Consider the following 23641-nt stretch of genomic DNA (forward strand, 5'->3'; position numbering starts at 1 on the left):
ATAAAATATCAGCCAAAAAATTCAGTAATAGGTAAAAAGAACTGTACATAATGATAACTTGTTCTTATCCCAGGAACTCAAGGTTGATTCAAAGTCTAAGATCAATCAATGTAATTTACCAGATAGAGGAGAAAAACTATATGATATCTTATTAGAGGCAGAAAAAGAACTGTACAAAATCCATTGCTGATAAAAACAAACATCCCTGATAAAGCTAGAAATAGAAGGTGCTTCCTCAATCTGATAAAGGACAACTATGAAAAAGTTATAGTTAACATCATACTTAATAGTAAAAGAGCAAATTCTTTCCCTGTAAGGTGAGAGACAAGGTGTGGTTATACATCCTCACTCATAAATGAAGTTAGCAGTCCACAAATATAAGGTCAATAAAGTAAAATTCAACTGTCTTTCCTTATATAACATCAAATAATTTGAAAATGAAATTCTGAAAAATTAAATGGATCACAGTATCAAAAAAAAAAGCAAAATGCAATTACATTTTACAAAAGACAGGCAATGCCTTTGCACCAAAAATAGGGAGCCATTGTTGAAAAAAATTAGTAAACAAAATGACAGAGATATTCTGCTTTTGAATTAGAAGTCTCAATATTGTTAATATACTTATTTTCCTTAAATTGATACCTTATAAGTCAATGCAATCCAAACAAACTTCTCAAAGGCTTTTTAAAAAATTAAAGTCAATTATAAAATGTGTATGGAGCTCTAAAAGAGCTGGACCACCAAAAACCATCTTGAAAAAGAAAAAATAAAATTAGAGAATACACAACACGTGACTTACCATGAAGCTGTTTTAGTTCAGTATCGACCTAAGTTTAGCATGCATGTCAATCTAACAAAACAGAGTCTTGAAACAATAAATATTCTCAACTGACATTTGACAAAGACACTAAGGTAATTTGATGAGGAAAGAAAATCTCCTCAATCATTTGATACATTTCAATAAATGTTTGGAAAAAATGGAACCCTGACCCCTACCTCACACCATACATTAAATCTAATTTGAGGTGGGTTAGAACTTTAAATATTAAGACTAACCCAAAAAGCTTCTAGGAGAAAATTTAGGAGAACATTTCAGCAACCAGAAGGTAAGCAAAAGCTCCATGAAGAAAAAAGAAAAAACATTTATCTTAAAAAAATGATAAGTTGAGACTTCATTAGAATTAAAAACTGCTTATCCAAAATCACAGTTTAAAAAAGAAAGATAAGCCAAAACACTGGGGGAAAATGCTGTAATACATACTTTTGACCAAAAAAAAAAAAAAACCTTATATTCAGAATATATAAAGAACTCAATACATCAAAAAAAGGCAACCAACCCAATTTTAAAAACTGTCAAGGAATTTTAAACAGACACTACAAAAAAAGAAGATACACAAATGGCCGAAAAGCACATAAAAAGATGCTCAATATCATGAGTCATCAGGAAATGCAATTAAAACCATGTGATACTACTTCATTTAACCACTAGAATAGCTAAAATTAAAAAGAATGGTTGGGGGGGGCGGGGACCAGACGCTGGTGAGGATGTGGAATGACTGGAACTTTCATATACTTGGGGAGGGAACACAAAATGCTGCAACCACTTTAGAAAACAGATTCTTATAAACTTATACATCTAACCTGTGTCCCAGTAATGCCACTCCAAAGAGAAATGAAAATATATGTCCACAAAAAGACTTGCAAAAGAGTATTTACAGCTGCTTTCTTCATAATAGTCAAAACACAGAAACAGCCCAAAGGGCCATAAACAAGTGAATGAATAAACTGTAGTATACACACACACAGTGGGCTACTAGTCCAAAAAAAAATTTTTTTTTGAATAGTGAACTGATACATGCAACAGCGTGGGTGAATCTCTAAAATGAGATGTTAAACAAAAGGAGGCAGATACCAAAAAAGCACCTACTGAATGATTTCGTTTGTATGAAGTTCAAGACTAGACCAAACTCATGTATAGTGAAAGAAATCAGAGCAGTGGTTGATTATGGGCGGGGGGCGGCGGTGGGGTATGGGACAGACAGGAGAGATAAAGACTCTCTTTGGATAATGGACATGCTCTGGATCTTGAGTAAGGTGCTGGCTATACAGACATATCCAGTTATCAAAACAGTGAACTACACATTTAAGCTGTGTGCATTTCACTGTACGTAAACTCTTCCTGAATACAAATGAATTTATTAAGTTAAGATAAAGATGTACTTTCCATCTGGAGCACCTGCCTGGGGATAACCCATGCTCTTCGTAAGGAAAAAGTGAACAGAGATGCGCTTCAGTGAAAAAAAAAAGCCGTGCAAGGGAGGCCAAGTAAGAAAAAGCCAAAGGCAGAGGAAGAACAGTGGTCTGGTCGAGTGAGAAGAGAAATCGAGAAGACTGAGTCAGAAGAGGAAGGTACAAGCCAAACAGGAAGAAGCGAACGAGCTGAACGTAAGGAGCAGAAAATAACAGACATACAATTGTGTTTTAAAATAATACAGCTACTGCGTTACACTCTGAAAAGAACTGAAGGCAATTTTATTTGGAAACTGTCCTCTTCTTCCCTCCACACCTCAGTTAATCAAGTGGGAAACAGGCGAATTCGGGGAAGGCATGAACTTAAATACATCCGTCTCTTTTCTTTTTCCAAAACCAACCGCCTTCAATATAATCCAGGGTTAACACATTCCTGCCTATGGCATTTGATCATTGATAAACATCACAAGGTCACATGTGGCCGTTAATATATTTACGTATAGACATGCTAGGATCATGAGATTCACCATCTATTCATTCCTTTAAGAAGTGAATGAAACCATGACCACAAGTCCCTCTGAGGGAGTATCCTAGTTAACTGAAGCTGGCCTTGGAACCAGAGATAACATTTCTCCTCCTTCCAGTTGAATTAGTAAGACGAGCAGGAGATGACTAACTCGAGCAGTTGATGAAGCAATTAATGCCAACTCTCTCTCTTACTCATCCCCTCCAGCAAAAGAATTAACCCTGGCTGAAAAAGTAGACACCATGTGAGCAAAGTGAACTTTACCACACCACGGAGCTACAAGCGATGAGCAGGAGGGTTCCGGTCCAAACTCTCTGAATCTAGGGCGACCTCTACGAGATCAAATTTCAATAAGGTTGCATTCATCAGGGCTGCTTCCTCCATTTCAATTTACCAATGCTGGCTTTACAGGAATAGCTTTGAGACATTCCTACAAAATTAGCTGACTCACTAAATTTTTAAAAAAGGAGAACAAAGCCTTATATACAAAGGAGAGCAAAAAAGACATCACTGGCCTCTGGTGCACATACATGTGTGAAAAAGCATCTCTGTGTTGGAGTGGATGCTGAAGAGTAATGATCTGTCAATGTTATTTAGGCTACTCGTGGGAGAACTGCTTAATCCCAAAGTCCCTTCTTGTTTCTACTGGCTGAGGTATCGAGAGAGAACCAAATATTCAGGAGGAGCCAAGAGTCTCAGAAAACGTCTGGTTCAGGTGATTTTGGTGTGTGTGGATGGGGGAAGGTGGGGACATTGAATATTATTAAATAAATTATATATATATACTATATGGCTGTTGAATATTATTTATCATATTATATACTAATGTATCACATTAATATTAATAAATTCAATTGGACATGTTCATATATATTAATAAACTCAATGTATTAAAATATTACATGTAATGTGTTAATATTAATAAATTGAATTGGATGCTTTTCCATAATGCATTCAGTTCTCCCACCACCTGAATACCCACCCTCACCCTCAGAGTATGGTCGCTAGGACCACAGCATTGATACCATGAGGAAATTTTGTTACGAATGCATATTCTCAGATGCCAACAGAGGAAATCAGAAATCCCAGGGCCCAGGAATCTGCAGTTTTACAAGCCTTTCCAGTTAATTCTGATGCTGTCTCAGTTTGAGACCTACTGCCCTAGGCGATGCTCCTCTGACCCACTGTTTCTGAACCTCCACGTCTCCACGGTCTCAAGACAGAAAGTGAAGACTCGGTAGCCTTCGTTTTGCAGTACCAGCCCCACAGACCTTGAGTCACCTGCCCACGACCACGGTGTTGAAGAGGGGCCACGCCAGCACTGAAAACAACTCTCAGGTGTATGGGCTTTTATAATCTGTTCAGAATGGATTTCCAAAATAACCCTGGGAGGTAGTCAGAACTGGGATGGATATCCCTCATTCCCAGATGAAAAGGCTGGGCTCAGGGAGGTTAACGACTTAAGTCTATTACAAAACTCAGTAACAGGGTTGAGACCGTTTCCTGATTCCTGGATTGGGGGTGTCGCTGCTCCTGGCGACCGCCCAGCACCCCTACTCTGTGTACGCACACACGTGTGCCAACACCCAAGTGTGAGAATCTGCACACTGAGAAGGGATGGTAAAGTAACAGGAATCATTTGTCTTCGCCTGGATTCTAAGATTAAAAATAATTCAATAGAATGTAATAGTCAAATTCTGACTGGCTCCATTAGCATGTACTACTGCTACTCTCCTTTCTCACTTCCACCCACCTTTATGAGCTGGTCCCCATTGCCCCAGATTTAGAAGAACACCATCTGACTGAAGCGAAACACTCGGGAGGGCACCCACTGCCACTAGGATTCGTAAACAGCTTCTCAAAAAGATGGGGAAGGCGACTTCCCTTCAGCCTTTCCAGTCCAGTCCTTTTTAAAGTTTCCCTTTTTAGCACTTTAAAAATACGTGTTGACACGTACACACTGCTACACATAAACGAGAAACCAACAAGGACCTACTATATAGCACACAGATGTCTGTTTAATATTCTGCAATAACCTAAACAGGAAAATAATTTTAAAAAGAATAGGAAAATGTATATGTATTAATATAATTGAATCACTTTGCTGTACATCTGAAGCTAATGCAACATTGTTAATCAACTCTTCTCCAATGTAAAATAAAAATACTTCTCCAAAATGCATATTTTCACTTTGGAAAATACAAAAATGACCAAAAAATACAAATCTCTCAGACAACACTTAACATTTATCCTGTTTGATTTTTTTAAAAGTACAGACATCAATAATTCATGATATGCAAATAGAACAATTTTTTAAAATTTGGACTATGCCACTTATTGTCCTATATACATTTCTTTGAAAGCTTTATGATGGGGATAGGCTGAATTGCACAGTTATACTACATCATCATGAAGCAAGATACTTATATTCTAATTCTAGTTTTAATATGTTCCAAAGAGGGCTTATTAATTCATTAAACTAATAAAAAAAATTTATTCTAGGTGAATTCTTACCTAGATCAATTCTAGGAACTAAGAGCTATGGAACCTGCCAGATAATTCACACTATATACTGCCAGGAAATCACAGGAACAAGGTTCACTGAAGTCTAATCTCTACCTCGTCCATTGCTCTGGGCATGAACGGAAGCTGGGTTCTTTCATTTTCCACGTCATCACCTGAGGTGGATATTCACTCTCTGTACCGCTGCCCTCTGCCCATGCCAGGCCCATTGTTACTCACTTGAGTAACAAAAGGTCTTATAACTCTCTGCTTGGAATTCATCCTCCACACTGGGTCAGATCTAATACACATCTGCACAGACTACCAGAAATAATAAAAACAGCTGACATTACTGGGCACATCTCATGAAATTAGCACTATGCTAATACTTTTCATACATCTTTATGACAAAGAGGCAAATGCTATCATGTTACTATTAGAGATAAGGACTCTAAGGTTTGGAGAGGTTAAATAACTTGGTCCAAGTCACACAGCTAATTAGATTTGGAGCAGCATGACTCCAGAACCAATCCCATTTGTTAACTCAAAAAACTGCATGCCTATCTGTCATCAACAGCAGTGCTTTCCAATATTATTTTTTAATCCAAAATTTTGCCGACTGTGAGCAACAGATATTTTGCTCTAAATATCTGTTAATCAAAAAAATACACTGGGACCAAAAAGATACTATGAATTTAGTAACGCTTTAAATGGATTTGGGGTTGATGAATTATCATATCAACCAGCTACAAATATTTGGGAGAAAGCACTGATTTCTGTTAGTGATATTAATTACTAAACCCACACAAGAGGCTTACACTGCATACGGATTTGTGTGCATGCTAAGTCACTTCAGCCGTGTCCCACTCTGTGAGATCCTATGGACTGTAGCCCACCAGACTCCTCTGTTCATGGGATTCTCCAGGCAAGAATACTGGAGTGGGTTGTCATGCCCTTCTCCAGGGGATCTTCCTGATTCAGGGATCGAACCTGCATCTCTTACATCTCTTGCACTGGCAGGCAGGGTCTTTACCTACTAGCGCCACTTGGGAAGCCCATATGGATGGGTAGGTCCTCCTTCATAAAAACTGTGGTCTCCCATGTCCTAAAATCTACAGGTTAGAGACCCCCAGAAAGTAAAGTCTTTATCATGAAATATCACGAACTCCACTATTTAGGCCCAATCTACATTTCCAAGTGTGTTTCTTATCCCCTCTTCGCCACATACCCTCTGCCCTACCTCTGGATGTGGTAGACAAGTATTCCTACACTATTGGATTTCGTGCCTAGAGGCCCCCAAGCTACATCCATCGCAAGCCTCTTTTGAGAGGGTTCTTCAGCTCAAACATCTTCAACTCTGTGGAGCCACCTCTGATAACACCTCTGTCCCCCATGATCAAATGAACACAGTTTTCCTTTTGATTGTGGCCCTATGATGGCATTTAAACACACTGCAAATCTGACTCTTTCTCTCATCCACATTTCCAGAGGGTAAGGATAGCATTTATTCATCAGGGTCCTGAGCCCTTCCCTCCACTCTCAGCCTCTGGTAGGTGCTGTCAAATGACTATCAGTACCAGCCTGGTTGGTAATTTTATCCGGGGGAAGTCAGTTTGACAAATAGCTCTTGCCACTAAAGCAGCTCTATTCTGTGTGTCGTAACGGCTGATCATCTGTAAACTGTAAAACTCCCAACGTCCCACCTCCAGAAGCAAAAGGCAAGTACCGACACTCGGAACCGGAAAGTCTGAGTCCAGATTCTGGCTCTCTCTCTGAGCAGCTCTGTGGCCTTTACGCAAGGTTCATTCTTCTTTAATCCTCCATTTGTTCACTGAATTTCGGTGGGAGGAGGGGGACTAAGCTTCCAGTTCTTACTTGTTGCAATTCTATGACTTGCAAATTCTACAGACCAAGGTTGGCAAACATTTTCTGAAACGCACCCAAGAGTAAATATCTCAGACTTTGTGTTGGTTTACGATCCCTTTCTCAACTACTCATCTCAGTTCTGTAGTTACATACTGCGAAAGCCTCCATAGACAGATAAATGAATGGACACAGCCTGTTCCAATAAAACTTTATTTATAAAAAAGTGGCAGCAGGCCAGATATAGGCTGCAGGCCATAATCTGCCTACCCTTGCTCTGGGCAAATGCCTCCATGTTGCTGTGCAATTCCCAGTGCTTGATCTGAAGTTATAATTCATGGGGTGTTTATTACAAAGTTTCCAAGGGTCTTATAAAGAGTATAATGAGGAGTATAATAATATATATACCACCACTCCCCACCAGGAACTTGAAAATGGGAAAAAGAGATCGCCAAGTCAGAGGTTTACAGTAAGAACTAGACTTAATGGATGAGAATATACACATACAAAGTCAATGAAGATAGCAAAGTGCCACTTCCCACCACCACAGCCCCCTGCTCCAGCCAGTACCTGTGAATTACATTCATAAATTTAAGAAAAGATTGTGTCTTCCAAAGGGGCCATGGGTTGGCTCATCCAGGGATGAGTATAGTCACTGAAGCAAATGTGAGCAGCACCAAGGCTGTTGTGGGGAAGAAAGTGGCTTCACTATTCTAGACGACCCTGGTGAGATGACTGTGGGTCCCACTAGAAAAACGTCTTTTTCCCGAGACAAAGAGAGCAACAGCTCTTCCCTGTTCTGATTCCAGGCTTACCAAGCAATTACCTAACTCCCTATGAAACATTTCTTAAGGAGACGGGAGTGCTGTAACGCTTACTGCTACCTGCATTGAGAAAGCAAGCAATTTCTCAAAGTGAATCAACATAGTAGCTTCCACTTGTGATTTACATTCCAGAGTAGCTTGACACAGAACATACGCTGATCTCGGTGCCCGAGGATACGCAAGTGACGCATCTCACTGTGAATTACCACGCCGGCATCAACGTGCGAGCTCCGGCCCAGACGTTACTTAGCTCTCTGAGTCAGTGTGGCAAGTCCTGGACACAGACCTGAAGCCATCTCTGGGCTGCGGGGCGGAGGGCGGCGGGCGGGTGGAGACCCAGCCAGCCCTCTCCCAACGGCCTGGCTGACACACCATTTCCAGCTCTGCTCACTTTCAACTGATTCCCAAAGTCCTTAGGGGACAATGAAGCCAGAGCGCTGGCGGGTGCAGAACAGGGCTTGTGTCTGCCTCCCTACGCATGTGTACAATGAAAGTCAGCAGCAGCTCTGAGTAAACAATCTACAAACCAGACCTAAGTCGAAAAGAGCAACAGCCAAGTATTCATAGTCCTAATGAGTGACTGGCTTGGCTGCCACCATAAGGTGCAAGGAAGTTTATATAAGGGGTTTGGGGGGGGGTTTGCCCTAATATATTGTCTTCATTGGAATGTAGTTACCTTACAATGTTGTGTTAAGTTTCTGCTAAATGGCAGAGTGAATCATAAACCTCAATTGTGGTGAAGGGTCAGCGATGGCCAGAAAATGCTAGCTCTCTGGCCCTACTCAGCTGAAAAACAAAAGCTCAGTCCTGAAGTCGGAAGAGTTCTAGCCACACAAATACAACACTGAATTTTGCCTAGTAATAAGCCTGGAGCGAAATGAAAGAGAGGGCTCCAGAAGGTCAGGGCCTGCTTCCTTAAATCATGCCAGGATATCTGAGGCCAAGCGGCCGCAGACCTAGGAGGAAAGGCAGAGCAGAGCAGCTCACTGCAAAGGAGCAGGAGCACGGAGCACCTCCTTTCCTGTTCGCTGCGACACGATCCGATTTCCACCTTCTGTTCCAGAACTTCTAACGCACAGGTCACGCTCCTACTCACAGAAGAGCCGACGGAGTGAGCACGTCCCCGAGGAGAACTCTTAACTTCCTCATTTGCAGTATATTCTGTTGGCAATGCTGTGTTTGGTGGCACACAGTCCAACTAGGAATTAAATATTATACGCTCACCAGTAAATTATCAAAATGTAAACTAACAGCTATAGCCGACACCATCTGAAACCGCCAAGAACTTTCACACTGTGATTCTAGGGGGAAGGAACACCCCCCCCCACCTGGCTCTGTTTAGTCTTCGGCCAGGTTTGCCCTTGATGACAACATGCTCACGTATGTGTGTGGATAATGTAGACAAAAAGATGACCGTGCACTTTGGTTCCTGGCTTTTCACTTGGAATTTCCAGCAGGATTATCCTGGGTGCAGATAATATTCAGCAAGATAAAACTGTAATTTTTCTAAGCATTTCCACTCATCATAATTTTGAAAACTGCTTTCTTTCCCTGACTACTATACTTCTTGGAGTGTGCGTGCGCGCGTTCACTCAGTCATGTCCAACTCATGTATTAATTTCTCATCACATTTAACATAGTGCCTCACACAATGAGTATTCAATAAATATTTGGTGAAGGGCTGACCTCACAATATCAATTCCAATTAACAGAAATCCAGCCTTTCAAGTGAATTAATGACAGGAACAAAATGCTACATAAAAGAAAATGTGAATGTTCTACAGTCCTCTATCTTCCTACATGGAAAACTATGAAGTTCTTCTATATTAAAAACTCCCTAGGAAAGAGCAAAACATGTCTATTTTCCTATGCCCCCCCAAAGTAGAGAATGAAAGAGCAAGTTTACTTCCCTTGTACAGACTGAGAAATCACCTTTTAAATTCACGCTAAACAGCTAAATGGAGCAGCAGACTGTCAAAAACTGTCAAGCGAAATAATTATTGATTGGAGCATTAAAATTAAAAATGAATGTAGGTTAATAGATGAAGATGGCTGGAAGAAAAAGCATATCATTTAAAACTAGAAAAAAATCAGACAGTGAATCTGCCAATCAGGCTTGTCGAGCTTAGAATGAAACAATTCAAAGAAAATAAAGATAGCAGTGAAATAAAAATTAACCACACAGCGGCCTTTGTGACAGAAGGATAACTGAGCCAGGTTCTCCTGATGGCTTGCTCCCCTCCTGCTTCCCTCCCTTGGTGTTAGCCGCTCAGTCATGCCCGACTTTTTGCAACCCCATGGACTATAGTCTGCCAGGCTCCTCTGCCCATGGAATTCTCCAGGCAAGACTACTGGAGTGGGTAGCCATTCCCTTCTCCAGAGGATCTTCCCAACCCAGGGATTAAACCCAGGTCTTCCAAATTACAGGCAGATTCTTTACCATCTGAGCCACCAGGGAAGACATTGACATAAATGCCAGGGCTGAGAGATTGAAACCGCTGGTCATCACCTTGGTGATCTTCATGCCAATGGACTGAATCGTGGTCTCCACTCCATGACAACCCTCTTCCTGGAGAGGAGTGTCCTTCAGTAAGATCCCGTCTCTACGCTGACGATGCTCACCTTTATAGATCTGCTGAGCTGCAGATCCACACGTGTAAGTTAATGAACGCCCAGCATCTCCCCCTCTCAACAGTTCATGTGCCCCGAACAGAACTCTGGATGGTTCTGCCTTGGCTTCCAGCCTGAACCCGACTCCCCACTTCTCCATGACAGGCACTGCCATCTTGGATTGTCTCTTTTCTTTCCTCGCTACTTCCAATCCATCCAACAAGCCCCCTCTGCCCCGCCGTGATGCAGAACTGAATCCGCCCATCACTCTCCATCTCCCCTGCTCCCCTAGCTCATCTGGACCAGTGCAACAGCTTCTCCTGGTCGATTCTTCTTTCACCTACAACCGCTTTCCCATAGGATTCGAGCCGTCTTTATGAGACACCGCAGACACCACCACTCCCCCTGCTTAAATACCCTCCATGGTTCCCATGATGAGTTGAACTGCGGGCCCCAAAATGATACGTTCACATCCAGAACCTGTGACTATGAGCTTCTATGGAAAAAGGGTTTCTGCAAGTGTACTTAAGTTAAAAAGATCTCAAGAGGAGATCACCCTGGATTAGCTGCGTGGGCCCTAGATCCAATAACCAGTGTCCTTAAAAGAGACAGAAGAAGATAAGACACAGACACAAAGGAGAAGGCCGTGTGAACACAGTGGCAGAGACTGGAGTGATCCTGCCACAAGCCAAGGAATGCCTGGAGCTACCGGAAGCTACAAGAGGCAAGGAAAGATTCTCCCCTGGTAACTTCAGAGGGAGGGAGGGAGGGTGACAGCTTGGCTTCAGACTTCTGTCCTCTAGAATTGTGAGAGAACAAACTCCTGTTGTTTCAAGCCACCAAGTTTGTGGTCCTTTGTTAGGACAGCCCTGGGAAACAAATTCAGTCTCCTATCACAGGGAGAATAACATGCAAGTCCTCTTGCCTCTCACTCCAGAGTGAAAGCTTCTTCCTGACTTCAGGGCCTTTGCCTGGCCATTCTCTCCATCTGCAAAGCTCTTCTGATGATGTCACCCCCGCAGCATTCCTACACATCACTGAGCTCTCCGCATGAGCGTCACATGCTATGAAAGGATTTCCCTGACTTCCCCAAATAAAATCACCCTCTGTCTGCCACCATCACTCTTTCTCCCCTGATGCACCCTGCTCTGATTTTTGTCTGAAATACACAGCACACTTACAGAGGGACAAGCAGTCTGCCTCCTCTACGAAAAGGCACGCACTCTGAGGGCAGGGGCCCACACTGCATTTGTTCAGTTACATAGCCAGTGCACACACTCTGCCTGGCACCTGAATATCTAGTTGCATAAGAAGGAACAGTTTTCTTTTCTTCTGCTAAATTATAAAAACCTGACTTGACAGCACCATCAAGAGATACTCACTTAAGATTTTCCCTCTGTTACACGTCCAACAGGCCACTATGATTTTTGAAGTCTCTGAGTTACAACCCCCATCCATTATATCAAAACGCAGTTGATCAAAGTGTGGCTTTTCCACTTTTATTACTGGAGTTAAGATAAAGCACAGTGTCAAGGAGAGATCTAGATCCTTTAGCTACTGGCCATGTGACCCTAGGTAAATAATTGCCCTCTTTGAACCTGGAGAATGGAATGCTGAAACTTGTTGTGTCTGAATCCACAGGACGCCCCTGAGAACCAATTGAGGTCATTTAATCAACAAAGTATTTCTCTGGATATTGTGCAGGCCAGATGTTGTGCCAGCATGGTGACACAGCCAGAACCTAGACAAGGTATGTCTGCCCTTATCAAATACAGATCCAAGCGTACAGCTTTGCAAGTGGCAAAATGTGCACGTGTAAAAGCGGGGCGGGGGTGGGGGGGGGTGGGGGGGGTTGCAATGTGTGCTGGACACTCCAAAGTAACCGGCTCGCCATTTTCAAACTGTTCAAGGGTTTCTGCTCTGCATACTTCTTAACACAAGTGTGAACAAGAAGATGGATCGCCAAAGACATTGATTACCCTCTTCACTCAACTTCATTTCTCCTGCTGAGCAATTTCTAACATAGGAAAAAAAAAAAATCAGAGCTACCACGAACAAGGTTATAGCATTTAGTCATCTCAAAATGAGGACGGGACAAACCACGAGATGGTATTTATTTATTCATTTTACTTATTTCAAAATAAACATGCTGTTTTAAATACATACCAGGGGTGTGTGCAATACCAGCTAAAGGTAGTTCCTATGCGGCCATGTCATGATAGGTTTTTGTATTTTATTGAAGCACAGTTGATTTACAATGTTATGTTAGTTTCAGACGTACAGCAAAGTGATTCAGCTATACATTTCATGCGTGTGTGTTCAGTCGGTTTACTCCTGTCTGACTCTTTGCGACCCCATGAACTGCATTCCCCCAGGATCCTCTGTCCATGGGATTCTCCAGGCAAGAATACTGGGGTGGGTTGCCATGCCCTCCTCCAGGGGATCTTCCCGACCCAGGGACGGAACCCACGTCTCTTACATCTCCTGCACTGCAGGTGGATTCTTTTACCCACTGAGCCACCTGGGAAGCTCCCAGTTATACACACATATGTATATTCTTTTTTTCAGATTATTTCCATTATAGGTTATTACAAGATTCTGAATATAGTTCCCTGTGTTATACAGCAGGTCCTTGTTGTTCATGCATTTTATATATAGGAGTGTATATCTGTTAATCCCAAACTCCTAATTTATCCCTCCCCCACACCCACCTTTGGTAACCATAATTTCTTTTTCATATGCTATCAATTATATGTGGAATCTTAAAAAAAGAGATACAAATGAACTTACTTAAAAAACAGAAATCAACTCACAGACATGAAAAAAACTTTTGGCTGCCATGGCCATTTTTAATCATCTAAAAAAAGGTAGCCCACAGCTTGCTTTCTGTAACTCAGACTTAGTATCTTATCCTCGAAGCTGTCCAGACCTTTCAATTCTACATGAGTGGTTCTTATAAAACTCTGGAGGGACAGAGAATTCTTTGAGAATCTGGTGAAAGCTATAACCCTTGCACCAGAAAAACACACATTCACATAAAGTCATGCAAATACAGTTACTGGGGAGTCATGGGGCATTCTGAGAAAATCCAAGGACCAAAAATGCAAACTCCCCAATCATCCTACTTTACTGTCATCCCACAGTACCTCGCCCAGCCTCCTCACCTGATCACTCACCTCTTTCTCTCTCCTGCTCTCCCCTTGGTGTATGCGAGTGCTGAAACCACAGTATATAAAAAAATTAAATCCAAAACAGGGGAAAAAATTAGATTATACAGAGAAAATATGTCAGATTATAAAGTCCTGAATATTCATTGGAAGGACTGAGGCTGAAGCTGAAACTCCAATACTTTGGCCACCTGATGCGAAGAACTGACTCATTTGCAAAGACCCTGATGCTGAGAAAGATAATGGTTGGATGGCATCACCGACTCAATGGACGTGAGTTTGAGTAAACTCCGTGAGTTGGTGATGGACAGGGAGGCCTGGCGTCCTGCAATCCATGGGGTCGCAAAGAGTCGGACACAACTGAGCGACTGAACTGAACTGAGTCATCATAGTAACCAAATCTGATCCTATACAAGCTTTGCTAACTAAGCTCTACTATTAATATTTTCTATAATAAAAATTAAGGCTTTGTCATTCAAGTTCTTGAAATGAGTAAGTTAATGCATCTAACTTGCTAAAGTTGAACATACAGTGTTGCTTCACCTCTCTGTTAGTAACAATACAAGTAGTAAATGTGGGTAACAACACTAGTGCTAAGTGTAAGTAACAATACTGGTAGTGAGTGTGAATAACAATACTATAAGCATGAATAACAACACTAGTGGTAAGTGTGAGTAACAATACTAGTTTCCCACTCTGTTCAAAAGTTCTGTTATGGTAGGAATTAACAGGGGAAAAAAAAAAACTAAGATTTTTCTTCCAAAAAAGGTACAAAGCATTTTTATCCAAGAACTTTGAATGTGCACTGTCATGCATAAAGTTGTCTTTAAGGAAGGTTGGTATGCTACATTTTAAATACTTAAGGTTATGTTCATATAAACATTTATGCAGGCTTCTCAGAAATAAAGAAGAATTCTACTACGGATTAAAAGCCAGCCCCATGATTTATAAATTATTTCAACTAAAAATTCTAAACTATGAATTCTTTAAGGTTATTTTCCAATATAAGAGGTCATTCCTTCAAGAGATAGACTAACTTACTATATTACCTTTCTTTCATACTTTAAGGTCTCAGGCAGGCCATCTCTGGGGACATTTTCACTTGAAAAAAAAAAAAAAAGCCTTTTTGAGTTCCTTTAAAAGGTAGTCTATCCTTATGCACTTAAAATGAGTTCAATTACCCATGGTCAGATTGCACAAAACCTATTACTATAAATCAACTACCAAAAAACAAGCTTCAACTATTACTTAATCCTAAAAAAGGGTTAAGAGACAAAACTCAAAAGCAATCTTTTATAGATAAGATAAAATTCTGTTATGTATCATCCCTTTAGTTAAACCTTTTATTTATAAATCTAGCAAATTTCCCTGTGTAGGCTAAATTTCCTTAAGCTTTTCTGGACAAATTCCCTGCATTCAACAGCATAAATTCCAATGTTTAGTCAGAAAAGAGGCTCTGGAGCATTAAGATAATTACACAACTTGAACTTCTAAGTATATATTTTTTAAAAATTAATAATATACTGTACTTCCTTGCTTAGAAGTAAATTTAAATTACAAAGAATCTGACTTTCAAAATTCCTGAACCCAAAAGCCATTAAAGAAAAAAAAAAAAAAAAACAGCCCATGAGCCAAGGAGCTTCACGAAATATTTATCAGAGTATAACATTTCTATAATATGAAAGCTTCTGGCTTTCAAACTCATGTCCATTTTTACTCCATGGTGTTTTTTAGCATAAAACAAATGCATGTTGATTATGGTACAAATCATAAAAGAGACTGTGAGGAATGTTCAAAGTAACCTCAACTATGATGACTTCACGTTCAAAAGATTTTTCTTATGTTAATAACATTTAAATCTTTGCTTCTGTCTGACTCACACGCTTCAGACTGGAAAGTTAACCAAATGGGCTCTCCCCGCCAGGTGTGGGAAGAACTTCATTGTCCTAAGCACAAAGTGGATGGCATTCCCTTTTTCAACTGGACAGGCTAAATATGGGCACATTTCATGAGGCAAAAAAAAAAAAAAAAAAAAAAAACAGCCCCAATTCCTCAATAGGAATCTAGAGAAAACTCATGAAATCTCAGCAGCTTATTTACGGTGTCTTTTTGATTAATGGGAAATCCAAAAAGTCCCCCGGCATTCAGATTCTGTGAGCACCAAAGTTCTCCTCCAGGCATGTTTGGTCATGAAGGAGCTGTAATATCTCCCATGATAATGACCTCTAACCAAGTCAAGTGTTCATCCTGAGACAGGCTGGGAACCTGGGACCTGGGACCCTTCGCGGCAGCACTTGCATCTGGACAGACATCTCCTTGAGCGACAAAATACAAAGGAATAACATGGGACTGAAAATAGCTGGGTGCATGTGCAGTTAAGGCAACATATGGACAGCAAGATACTAAAAGACCAGAAACCCAACTGCCACTTCTGAGGAGCTGGGAACAAACACAGGCTACTGAGGACGACAGCCAGGTACGATGCATGCCCCATGCACAGAGCATCACTGAGGGGGTAGGCAGACCACCTAAGCCACCCTTCAGGCCCGACCCCTGAACCCACCCGGAACCTCACCCCATATATGGAACCAGCTCGCCCCACCCCCGAGTGAGCAAGCAAGGGAAATTGTTCCTTGTTTTGGCTCCTGCCCGCTGCAGCAGGAGCCCCAATAAAGTCTCACCAGAATTTCTCATCTGGCCTCTTATCAGTCTCTATTGACTAGGGAGAGTCAAGAACCCAGGTCGGTAATGATCCCTAGGAGATTATATGTCTGCTCCACCTACCACCACCAGAGTGAGCAACCCTCTGAATAGAGTGGATGGACATACCCTCAGGAACTATTTATAATCTCGTTGTGATTGAAAATTCCAGTGGGACACTCAATGGGCCGACCAAGGGGCACACGGACAAGCAGAACATGGGCAGCATTCCATCTCAGGGCTGGGCTCACTGCATCTCAGGGCTGTGCTGATTCACGTCTTTCCCACCAAGGTCAAGGCCCCGGGCTATTCCCAGTTTCGCCAGAGAAAGACAGGAAGTGAAGAAGCCCCAGGCCACCGTGGGGCTCCCAAACAAATACAACCCATTTTAACAAGTCAAACCCGCTGATCCTTTATGGTCCATGTGAGGGAAGGAAGGTGAGAAGACGGAAAATAACTTACTTAGTAAGTTCTTAAAGAATGAAAGTGGCTCTACGGTTTTCAACCCACAGTCCCTTGGACAATTAAAATGAAAGTACATTCATGCCTTTTTCCTTTACACGGTGTATCTTGCCTGTAACTGTTGGACGTTAGATTCCTTCTCTAGAGCCTTCTTAAGCAGGAGAGTGGAGTTTTCTGTTTACTCAGGTTTCCAGAACTGCTATTTATTACTCCGCTACCGAGTGTTTTCATTCCAGTGGAGTGTGATTGTTAATTTGTTATTGCGAGTTTCTCAAGGAGTCAAAACAGCCAGAGAAAAGCCTGAGCTACACACAGCAATAAAGGCTGGAAAATATCTCAACAATATGGAAATGATTCGCTGCCTAAAGATCTCAGGCTTAAGAAACACCCTACCCTTCAATTCATTGTAAATTTGTTCAGATGAAACACAAAAACAGCCCGGTCCAGTTTTCAACTCAGAAACCAAATTCAAAAAAACATCTTGCTTGAAATATCCTGTGAAAAGGACTTGCAAACCATTTTTTCCTCCTCCCTCTAGTCAGTGAGGTCAATTATCACTTGCACCCAGGATTCCGATTTTACTACCTACTCCCACCTTTTCTCCTCCAACAAAACTTTGCCCAGATAAGAGAGAAAGCTATCTTCATACAAATGGACTACACACTTGCCAGCATTTTTCTGAACTGCTTCTTAAAAAAGAGGTAAAAGCAGCCAAGTGAAGCTTAAGCATTTCTACGAGGAAAGACTCCACACATGCGGACCTTTCTGATCAATTCAGATCCCGGTAGACAAGGAGCACAGGGGTAGAAATGATTGGTAAATATTAATATTTGCTAAATAAAAGCAGCTGATGTTTCTCTACCCTCGTGACCCCATGTCCTGCAAGCTCTCCTTCCCCACAATACCGAGAGACACTTTCCTTTTGGTTGTAACATGGAAGACAATCACTGGATTCAGATGAAAATACTAGGAAGGAGCTTCTTACTCTTACGCTCAGCGAGCTATAAAAGGTTTGAAGTGTGTGTGTGTGTGTGTGTGTGTGTGTGTGTGTGTGTGTGTTGGGGGGGAGGGGGTGTCCCTAGTAATGTGAAAGAAATTTTAATATAAATCTTAGTGTCACTGTTAAGCTGAATCAGAAAACATCTAAGGTCACAGATCTCATCTGTGAGGATGACGCCAATTATCATTTTTCAATGCAAATTACAAAGACCTCTTGAACATGATAATGTACGACACAAAATAATTTCTTAACAGGGTCCTATTTCAGGTGGCTCTCGGAAGAGTTAAAGCCATATGGAGCCTAATCAGGCAATCAACTTACACCCTCCTCGGTCTGAACCTGTACGACAAATAATATTTCAAAAGTTTTTTTTTTTTTCCAGAGAGTAATGTGTTCGAAAACGTCATGGTTTATTACCATAAAGTCTCCTCAATCATGAAGTCATTTCTCTCATACACAAAGATGGTTACAGCCATAAACAAATGGCCAAATTCTATTCTATCTCTCTTTCTCCCTCCCTCTCTCTTTCCCTAGTAAATTAAGATCAGTTAAGTTCAAAACCTCTCACAATTGCTTAAAATTTTCAAATATTAGTAAAAGCATAAAGTAAATAGATGCCTTAAATATGATCAAGGGGCAATCAATTTTGGATACAGATGTAGATATTCGGAAAGAGGAATAAATGAAATGCATAAATAATTCCAAATTATTGAGACCTGATGCTGAAAATTTCAGCCACTATAAATGTATCAATTCTCCTAACATACCAAAAACAATAAAACATACTCAGCAAATTGGGTTCAGATAAGACACCTAAATGGAGAAGGAAACAGCAACCCACTCCAGTATCCTTTGCCTGGAGAATCCCATGGACAGAGGAGCCTGGTGGGCTACAGTCCATAGGGTCGCAGAGTCGGACACAATGTAACTGACTTCGCATGCGTGCGAGATGCCTAATATGAATAAAAAATAAGCCCAAATTACAAATTTTTAAAAAGAGATATAGTTTCAAAGAAGCAAACTCACAGAGGAAACAAACTAGTGGTTATCAGTGGGGAGAAGGAAGCGGGGAGGGGCAATATAGGAGTAAAGAATTAAGAGGTTCAAACTACTGTGTATAAAATAAGCTACACGGATATATTGTACAACACAAGAAATACAGCCAATACTTTAAAATAATTATAAATAAGCACAACCCTTATAAATTATGAAATCACTATATTGTACAGCTGTAATTTATATAATATAGTACATCAATTACACTTCAATTAAAAAGAAGATATAGTTTTAAATTTCTTAAGTACTTATAGAAAAACCTCAAAATGAGCAATAAATTACTAAGTGAAGAATATGCTAAGAGCTTGTATATATAAACTAAAATAGATAATATATATATAATACATAAAATAGATGCATGAAAATAGGGACTTCTAAAGTGCTTTCTGGTATACTCTTTTCCTTTCTAATGTGCTCACTATTTTGTCTGTGATATAATTTGTACTACTTTTTCACAGAAAATCTTTTATCATTGGCAAATTACTAATATAAACTCAGATGTGGACATGAATTCAGACCACGAAAGGATCAAAACGAACAAAATTTCTATCCAGTGAAAGTGAAACCATCATCTAGCCTGTTTCCTCCATTCACCAAGCAGAGATGCTACTGGGCACAAAAATAACTAAAGCTATCCTGAGCAAATGGGAACATGGACACTCGTTCACTCTTTCCTCACATTTGTATGCACATGTGTACTACCCTTAAACGATGAAGCTGCAGGGGAAAATTTAGAGAGCACTTAGTCCAGACCCTCCTTTTACCTGCGATGCTCTGAGGGTTAGAGAGATCAAATGCCTTGAGCATGCTGAGTTGATTAGTGAGAGCAAAGCAGGTTTCTTTCCTTCCTGATCCTTGCTCTTTCTGCCTCACTGCCCGGGATGCTGAGAGGTGGTCAGAGCCTCCAGTCACATGGAGGCTGACTAGGAAGCAAGACTTGTAAGTAACAGAATGAAGCAATAATGACCTGATAAAACGACCTGTGCAGACAAGTACACAGGAATTGAGGGAAGTGGGGAAGGAGACTGGCTGGAGCAGAAATAGCTGGGGAAGGCATTCCGTCCTGGAGAAAGGGAGGCTCATGCTGGACATTCAGGGTGGGGCAGAAGGTGGGGGTGAAAGCAGAGAGTGAGGGAAAAATCTGAGCAAACCCTGGTGGTGAGAAATAAACATGATATGTACAGGCAAAGGCTGACGCCTGGGGTGGACACCGGATTATGTCCACAGTCTACCACTCTCAGTGTCCCTTTCACCAACCCCACCACCACCACCTCCTCCCACACACCTCGGAGTCTGCCCTAAACATGATAGAGATAAATTAGAAAACACCAAAGGAGAACAATGGGGATTTCCAGGTGGCTCAGTGGTAAAGAATCCTCCTGTAAATGCAGGTTCCAGCCCTGGGTCAGGAAGATCCTCTAGAGAAGGAAAAGGCAACCCAGTCCTGTATTCTTGCCTGGAGAATCCCATTGACAGAGGAGCCTGGCAGGTTACAGTCCATGAGGTCACAAAAGAGCTGGACACGACTGAGTGCTTGAACAACAACCACCACTCTTGGTCTCCCTGTCAGCAACCACATGGCCACTGCCTCCCACAGACCCGGTATGCATGCATGCAGGCTCAGTCACTCAGCCGTATCTGACTTTGCAACCCCATGGACTGTACTCTGCCCTAAACACACACAAATACTACACAAATAAATTAGAAAATCTGAAAGGAGAACATTATCGTGATAAAAAGTAACTAAGCCATAAACAGCATTTACTAGGTACCAACGGCTCTTCTAGGTGTCATGAAAAAAAATGTAAAGTGAAAGTGTTAGCCACTCAGTCCTGTCCGACTCCTTGGCCAACTGTAGCCGGCCAGGTTCCTCCGTCCATGGGATTTTCCAGGCAAGAATACTGAAGCGGGTTGCTATTTCTCTCTCCAGGGGATCTTCTGACCCAGGGATCGAACCCTGGTCTCCTGCATTGCAGGCAGATTCTTCACCATCTGAGCCACCAGGGAAGCCCTTCTAGGTGTCATACATATCCTCACTCATTTAATCCTCATGCTGATTATAATCTCCACTTTTCACTTTTCGGATGAAGAAACTGAGGCCTTAAGTGACTTGGCCAAGATAGTATATGTCAGGGCTGGTGTTTAAATCACAGGAGATTTCAAAATTCTGGGATATCCAACGATAACAGAATATGTGGGCATAACTGGCCAAGTTTAAGCTGCAGTTTCAGAACAACTTGGCACCCCCTGCCCCACCATACAGGCTTCATTCCTGCCTGTTCTCTGATAATTCAGTCCTCACTGCTAAGGAATCTCCAGGCTGCAGTCACGCCTGCGGGACTACTTCCAAAAGCCCAGGAGAGCTGATCCAAAAGGGACCTCAGCAATCCAGACCCGGTGGACATCTGAGACAAGCCCTTCTACAGAGAGATGGCTGCCTGAGAACAAATTTTATAACATCCTCTCTTGCTGTACAGAGTATCTTGTCATAGAGTTTGTTATCGGCAGAACCAGGATTAAAAAACTGTGACCTGTGTCTTTTCTCTCTCTCACCCTTTTTCTCCCAAGGTGTATATTTATATTTTTGGCAAAGCAGTCAAAGGGAAAACATCACAAGAAGCCTTCCTGTGGGGTTCGCGGTAAAATGAGTAACAGCTGGAAGGAGAGAGCAAAGAGAAAGTGAGTCATGGATATGGAGTTTAATCTGTAAGTTTTTTCCTCTGGCTTTCTTTTAAACGTTTTCTCTAAACTCAGAGCTGGAGGCTTATATTTACACACTCCAGAATTCCACCTGAGATTGTAGCATCTCAGCCCTCTGTCCTTTTCACAACAATGCAACTTAAATGAGGCCATAACTGCAAGAGATTGGCCAGGGAGATGTGGGTTAGGGTGACCTGTCCACATTTGGTTTACTAAGACCTCACAAACTCCTTTTCCAAAAAGTCAGGGTCTTTTCCAATGAGTTGGCTCTTCATAAGTATTGGAGCTTCAGCTTCAGCTTCAGCTTGACCTTCCAATGAATAGTCAAGGTTGATTTCCTTTAGGATTGATTGGTTTGATCTAGTTTGAAAAGACTCTGAGTCTGGGAAAAACTGAGGGCAGGAGGAAGGTGACAGAGGGTGAGATGGTTGGATAGCATCACTGACTCAATGGATGTGAGTTTGAGCAAACTCCGGGAGATAGTGAAGGACAGGGAAGTCTGGCGTGCTGCAGTCCATGGGGTCACAAAGAGTCGGAAATGACTGAGTGACTAAACCAACAATACAACCTCCTGCATTGATGTGCAGCTCTGGGTACCACAAACTAAAAAGCTCTCCTTTGATTATTAATCCCCACAGTCCTATTTTACTTTCTTCTATGAATTCTGGTCCTTCCAACTAATTCTTGACACAGTAGAAAGGGGAAACAGACCCACTGACCGTAAATCACATGGGCACTTCAGTGTTTTTGTGCTTACTAGGGCTTCTGGCATATTAAATGTTGAATACTCTTCTTCCTGACTCCCCAGATGAATGAAAAACCACTGAAATCATCAATGCAGGGGCAGCAACAGACTAAGAAAGAAAGAAATAATAACTTCAAGTATCTTTTTAAAAATAAAATTAAATGTCTTTGTATAGTAAACGAAATCTCTTACTGCACAATTACAATTTAAATTGTTAACAATCTTAAAGAAAAAAAAAACCTTTATATAAGGTGGAACTTATAGGGGACAAAAATATGAACACAAAGCTTTCTGGAGTTAAAAAGCAGAACACAAAATATAGACATATCTACACTATTGATACTATGTATAACAGATAACTAATGAGAGCTTACTGAACAGTGCAGGGAGCCATGCTCCATGCTCTGTGTCCACCTAAATGGAAAGGAAATCCAAAAGTGGGGTTATTTGTATACATATAGCTAATCTGGGGCTTCCCAAGTGGCTCAGAGGTAAAGAACCCACATGCCAGTGCAGGAAATGTGGGTTCGATCCCTGGGTCAGGAGGATCCCCTGGAGAAGGAAATGGCAACCCACTCCAGTATTCTTGCTTGGGAAATCCCATGGACAGAGGAGCCTGGTGGGGGCTCCATGGGGTTGCAAAGACTCGGACACGACTTAGTGACTAAACAATAACAGCAACATAGCTGATTGGCTTGGCTGCACAGCAAAAACTAACAAAACATTGGAAAGCAACTATATGCCAATAAGAAAGCTTTTTTAATGCTCATCGTAACAAAAATTATAATAGCTCTTTAAACATCACTAAATATATGATTTTTAATTCTACCAAATACAAGAAGAGTATTAGAAGAAAACGCTCTATCATTCTTAGGAGCCATGTGTACCAAGCCTTATTAATCGTACCCTACTTAAGGCTTGCATTCAAGTCCACTGCTCTTTTCTAATAAAATTTTCCTTCAAGTTCTCCTTTTGTCGTGAACTTGGGTTATGGCCTTCCCACTGGCTATATACAACCACACATATCTTTCAAAAGCTAATTGAAGCATAGAGAAGTTAAACATGATTTATTCAAGGTCAACTCTCCGGTCGGTGGAAAAGCCATAAATACAGCCTCTCCATAAATACAGAAAGCAAAGAGGAACTAAAGAGCCTCTTGATGAAAGTGAAAGAGCAGAGTGAAAAAGCTGGCTTAAAACTCAGCATTCAAAAATCGAAGATCATGGCATCCAGTCC

General features: G+C 41.4%; 1 protein-coding gene across 11 annotated transcripts in view; it reads right to left on the reverse strand.

Annotated features, from left to right (window-relative positions):
* ATXN1 (ataxin 1) overlaps window positions 1-23641 on the reverse strand; it is a 402928-nt gene that overhangs the window by 341664 nt on the left and 37623 nt on the right. Inside the window, exon 1 of one of the 11 annotated variants that reach the window (XM_070456173.1) lies at window positions 22418-22500. The exons of 9 other annotated variants lie outside the window; for them this stretch is intronic. The gene's annotated coding sequence lies outside the window, so the exon portion shown is untranslated. Of the gene's footprint in view, window positions 1-13751; window positions 13977-22417; window positions 22501-23641 lie in introns of those variants that run through there. One more of the 11 variants, XM_070456162.1, reaches the window with a different exon arrangement.

This window comes from Odocoileus virginianus, chromosome 27 (genome assembly GCF_023699985.2).
Source record: "Odocoileus virginianus isolate 20LAN1187 ecotype Illinois chromosome 27, Ovbor_1.2, whole genome shotgun sequence".
NCBI lineage: Eukaryota > Metazoa > Chordata > Mammalia > Artiodactyla > Cervidae > Odocoileus > Odocoileus virginianus.